The sequence below is a fragment of the Cyprinus carpio genome, chromosome B3 (assembly GCF_018340385.1).
Source record: "Cyprinus carpio isolate SPL01 chromosome B3, ASM1834038v1, whole genome shotgun sequence".
Taxonomy (NCBI): domain Eukaryota; kingdom Metazoa; phylum Chordata; class Actinopteri; order Cypriniformes; family Cyprinidae; genus Cyprinus; species Cyprinus carpio.
The window spans coordinates 18,130,372-18,136,371 of NC_056599.1; positions in this window are offsets into that span (position 1 = coordinate 18,130,372).

Genomic DNA, 6,000 nt, shown 5'->3' on the forward strand with positions numbered 1-6,000 from the left:
GGGCACTTCTCATATTTATTTTATTTTTTTATTTTTCTAAACAAAACTTTAAAAACACAACTGTGACTTACCAATTTGTGTTAATTCTCTCACACTCACCCAATTGTTTCATGTTGTTTTTATTTTTCATCATATGGCTACAAAATAGCCTAATTATATGTTATAGCCTAATTACACTTACTGTACCACACACACACACACACACACACACACACACACACACACACACACACACACACACACACACACACACACTAATGGTAATGAGAACTTTGTTTCACATTTGAGGGAGGGTTGGTAAGATCTATCAGTATACAACATACAGTACTAATAGAATGGATAGCTATTAGATGAGGAGCCTGAGATCAAAATTATGAAGTTATTGTTTAAGGCAGGACACTTCATGTACTGTTCAGCTTTGAGATTTTGGTCTATTCTTGCTTCCATGTCTTCTTTTGCTCTAATGGAAATTTCCAAAATACACATTAAGGTGTTTGTTTTAAGCCCATTAACCTTGTCTGTTGGCTACTGTAGATTTCTTTTAAATTAACCAAAACAAGCTATCTGCATATTTAAACATAACGCTTAAAGGAAAAATAATCTTGATGTAAGTCATTAACTAATAACTGGAAAAGTTCTGTGGTGATATGCTTTAGTTGTTTAGTTTATCCTATTCATCTGGAATGTCTTGTATCAAATGTATACGCAAATTAGCGCATTTTAATTACTTAACGCCTGATTTGCATATCAGTGTGGTGATTCTGATGACGTTATTAATTTTACTGTATTCAGCTTGAATCTTTCCATTAAGTTAGCCTATATGCCCATGATATATTGCCTTAGCTAAACTTTAGCTAACTTATTACATGGTAGCTCATGGATGTTAGCAAGACAAATTAATATGGATAATTAGCTGTAAATTCGAGGCACAGGTAGCTTAGTCTTTTGTTCATCACCACTCACCTCCACACCAAGACAAACACAACTGGAAAGGGAGGGAGGGCTTCACTTCTCGGCTCTCTGCCTGTCTGTCATGTGATATGCCGATTAGTGTGTGCTACACTGCTGTGCTGCGTGGAGACGCCGAGGGGAGAAAGGCATTGGAACTCAACAGAGTCTCAACATTTTGATTTTTTATTTGTTTGACAGGGAAAGTTGTGCGCAAACAGAAACACACATATGCACACATAATACATATAGTCATTAAAAAAAAAGGCCACTTTCTCTCAAGGGAGAAAAAGGCCAGGTGCTCAAGCCTCCTTTGATGTTTATGTGTGCACGTGCTTGCTGCCCAGCTGCATGTACCATTACATTAAGTGCAGTTTTTTCTGCTTGAACTCTCATTTGCCCCGCGTCTTCAAGAATTGCTAGCAACCATGGAGTGGATCTTTAATCGATCCTTTAATTATATTAAATTGTTTATAGTTTTACAAAATTACTTCTCCGAGACCCTAAACAGCTTTCTCCTTAAAACTATCATTTATGAGGTTCTCACACCAGTGGTGTTAAAAGGATGCTATTTGCACAGTAAATGTTGATTTAATATTCACAGCCGTGTTGCTCTCTTTAAAAAGTTTAAACTTAAGTCTAATTGCATATTAGTAAGTAAGTAAAGAACATTTTTGTTCATTTTTGAGCCTCAAATTGTTGACTGGATTTAGCCTACTGTTGCTGAGAAGAATGTTGAAAATAATAATAATATTAATAATAAGCAATTTTCACTGGAATCTTAGGTTTTGGACCTTATATGCAAACTTTACTATATCAGTCACATACTGAATCCAGTGATTTAAGCATCTGTAAATATAGTTTAAATAGAAATGGTCCTTTTCTCTCTAACTGTTTTGTAGTTGTTTGGAGATATCAGCCTCTATCAGAAGGTTAAATAAGGTCAAAGGCACTGGACTGGTGCAAAATCTTTAGTTGTAATATCTCCTAAAGACAATTATCAAGACAAACAGACCCTTAATCCTCATTCCCTAATCTGCTGCACAGAGGTGTTTTTCAGTGTTTGTCTAGAGGAACGTTATTGTTGACAGGTCTAATTTCTCTTGGAGAGAGAGAGAGACAGTTTCGAAAAGGCTTTGGTTTGCACAGGTGAAATCCCTACGATTACAATCATCCTCTCAGAGCAGAGGAGTTTAATGTCCACGTGTCTTAGTGTAGAGTAGAGGGCTGAAAGTGATAAACACATACTCATTAAAATTGCTTGCTTTTATTGGATATAATCCTAAGTGGCCTGTACTTCTGCTTACAGGCAAACAAATCATTTCTTACCTCTGACATCTCCCAAGGTTTGTATGTTGTAGACATGGTTTGCACAAGAGAACAAGAGCATTTTAGTCAGCAAATGTCACTCGTTTGGTGTCATTCTGACATTTCCCACAAAATACTGAATGTGCAGGTTATATTTATATAATGTTGACACCATGAAATGAGCACTGTACCCCAAAATAATGTGAACATATTAGGGTTATCAGTCATTCAGTGAAAATAGCTTTCTTTCTTTCTTTCTTTCTTAAAAAATACCTGCCCCAAAGGTCATAGCATGTAAATATATAATGCAAGCTATGGGACTATTCTCTTCAGCGTGGGGTTTACAGAGAGAGTGTCTATCTGTAGACAATTTTCCCAATTAGTGGGGCACCAGAGAGTCTGTCTTGCTAATCAGCCACCCTTGCTGTTACTCTGAATCCGCTTTTAGTGAAATGTGATCAGAGACCATAGATCAATTGGGTCAACAGCACTGGCCCAGATGACATTGATACAATTAAGCATGGGGCTTCATTAACCTTTTCAGTCCACCAAGTGCTGAGCCTCATTCTTGATATCTCTAAACGCGATCAGGAGCGTTCCCTACAATATATAGAAATGTTATAGGCTGCAGAGGTTAGTGCTGTGAGATATCATCTGAAATAACCCAGGTCAAAGTGCGGTCAGCCTATAAGGTGTTGTTTAATTTTTAGTGGAACAATTTCAAACTCCGCTGGATGTAATATTTCCAGAGGAGTGGAGTACCATTTCAAAATGATTTTCAATTACATGGTTATATCCTGAAATGACACATATGGGGGTTGATTTTACAGTACCTACCTATTTAATATGTTTTTGTAACTCTACTATGTATTTCCCATTACATGTTTCCATTACATGTTTCAGCTAACACCTTCTCCTTAGTTCTTTCTTGAGCGTGAAGATTAGATTGACAAAACACTAAAATGACAAAGATTTTGTTATGCATTTATAGTTTACCTAAAAATTTAAATTCTGTCATCCTTTACTTACCCACGTCATTTCAAATCTGTATTACTTTCTTTCTTCTGTGGAACATAAAGACGTTTAGAAGAATATTGGTAACCAAACATCAACAGGTAACAATATATCTTTTTTTTTTTGTTCCACCAAAGAAAGCAATTTAAAAGCCACTCAAAATGATTCTGTCAACATTCTGCCATCATTTACTCATTTATTTTATTTTTGCACCTAGATTTGAAAAATGCCATCTTTTGTATTCCAAAAGGTGAGTAAGTGACGACAGAATTTTTATTTTTGCATGAATCATCCCTTTATTATAATAATGCACTCATTTAAGAATCATGCTGCTGTCCATGGTGCTGAAAGCTGCTTCTTGTCAAAAGAGCTTTCTTTCATACAGACATAATAACCTTTTAGCCGTGCATTAAATGGACTTGATGTTAAAATAGTTTGCTACACCAACGCAAAATCTAGATATAACCTAACTGTTTTACTCTTTTTGCAGTAGCAACACTGCAGCGTGACCCCTCAAAGAGACACAATAAAAACAAATTAAAAATGTAAAACATCATAAAAAAACTAAAAGCCATCTGTAAACCATCTGTACATGTATTTACTCATACATACATGTTATTTTAGACTTACAGGGTTCTTTTCTCTTGAATGGATAATGTGACTTTGTATTAATTCATTTAATGAATTAAGAGTTTATTTCTTGTTTAATTTTCTTTTTTTTTCTCTTTTCTTTTTTTCTCGAAAGATTAATTGTCCTAGTTGTGACAGGGTCACCAGTCACTGTTACACTCTCTGCAAATTAAATAATCTAACCTGCAGGTTTTGTCCTCCTTGTGTAAAGGAATGGGGTATTTTAGATGTGTGCTCTTTGTGTTACCTTTTACACAGGGCTGAGCCATTTCTCTCTAAGCTCCAATCACCATTGTACGACTGTTCATTCCTCTGAATTCGGTTTGGGGCAATCATTCAACAGTAATAAGATCAGAGCCCTTGCTTGCATGCATCATTCTCAGCCTCAGAGGCTGAAGGAAATTTTCTCACCATCTCTTTGCTTCAAACCTTTGCAAGTGGAAAATGTGACAGTTTCGACCATAGTTTGTTTGCCATTAGCTGCGTTCCAGAGGCATAAATGTTGCTATCTCTTCTTTATTATGGGAAAGGTAATATCGTGGAACCAGGGGTCCAGGAAAGGCCATTGAACAGCCGGTTACTGCTTCCCCTGCCAATGACCGAATCAGTTAATTGTTACTGACATTTTCCCTGTGTTGTTTAAATCAGAACTGTTTTGATCCATTGATCGCTAATGTTTGCTCACCAAAGGGGGACATGAGTTAGAAATGTCACCCGTTTGGTCATCAGCCCAGAGTCTTGGTTGAGCCTTTCTCTGGAACCTGGTAATTGTCACCCAGTCTGTATTGACAGTAGTCAGCAGGAAACCCAGCAGGCAGTGATATTTACAGAGACCTGCGAGCATACACCCTCATTTTAGCCCCACGGTATATGTGTAGTTTGCAGGCAGCGAGAAAAACAACTACAGCATTTTTCCTCTTCAATTAGAGTTGATTCTGATTTTTGCTAAAATAAGACTTTTTTTGCTTTTCCAAAAAAAGTATAAAGTAAACCAGATTAGCAAAAGTCAAAACAGACCTTTTTGTCTGGAGATAAAAGACACAAAAATGACAAAAAATAAATAAATAAAAGGAAACTTCAGGCATTTCTACTGATAACACTTTAGTGCAATTGTAAATGGTTTGCAGGCAGCGAGGGTGGTTTGGCTTTTTGATGGATAGTTTAATGACACTTACAACAACACACAGGATCCTTTATCTCAGAACGTCATCTTGAAAATTGCCAGTAATTTATCTAGTCTGGGTTGTCTCTCTACAAGACGGCTGAACACTTCACTGTAAAATATTATTAGGGTGTCATAAAGCTTTCCTCATATATTACAATTGAGACACCCATGCAGTTGATATTAAAAACTGTTTTAGGTCAGTTCAATTACAATAATGTTTTCTATGGTGATTTGTAGTCAATTTATCACTATTTCTTATTTTATAGTAATTTAATGGTTATCATTGATATTTGAAGTGCAGGAGTTTGATCAAGACTGAGTAGATGATCATTAACTGGGATGAACATTAATCATTAAGCTGCTTCGACTGACATTTGGTTATTTGTGTCTTCAACACTGTGGAATATTTCATATTTTTGATGTTCATGCACAAGACAGCACATGCTACTCCTATTTCATTTTGATCTGTGTATGTTTTTTTTTTTTTTTTTTTTTTTGGTGATTGTTCGGTTGGTTGGTTTGATAACATTTTACAATAAGGTTTCATTTGTTAACATTACTTATTTACATTAGTTAACACAAACTAATAATTAAAGGAATAGTTCACCCAAAAACGACAATTTGCTTAAATTTTATTCATCCCCAAGCCATCCAGGATGAGTTTGTTTCTTCATCGGAACAGATTTGGAGAAATTTAGCATTACACCACTGGATCTTCTGCAGTGAATGGGTGCCATCAGAATGAGTGTCCAAACAGCTGATAAAAAACATCACAGTAATTTACAAGTAATCCAGATAACTCCAGTCCATCAATTAACATCTTGTGACAAGAAAAGCTGCATGAAACCATTAATCATTAAGGTATTTTTAACCTCAAATCATTGCTTCCAGCTAAATAATGTCTTCTATCCATTTTTCTACATTGAAAAAGTGCA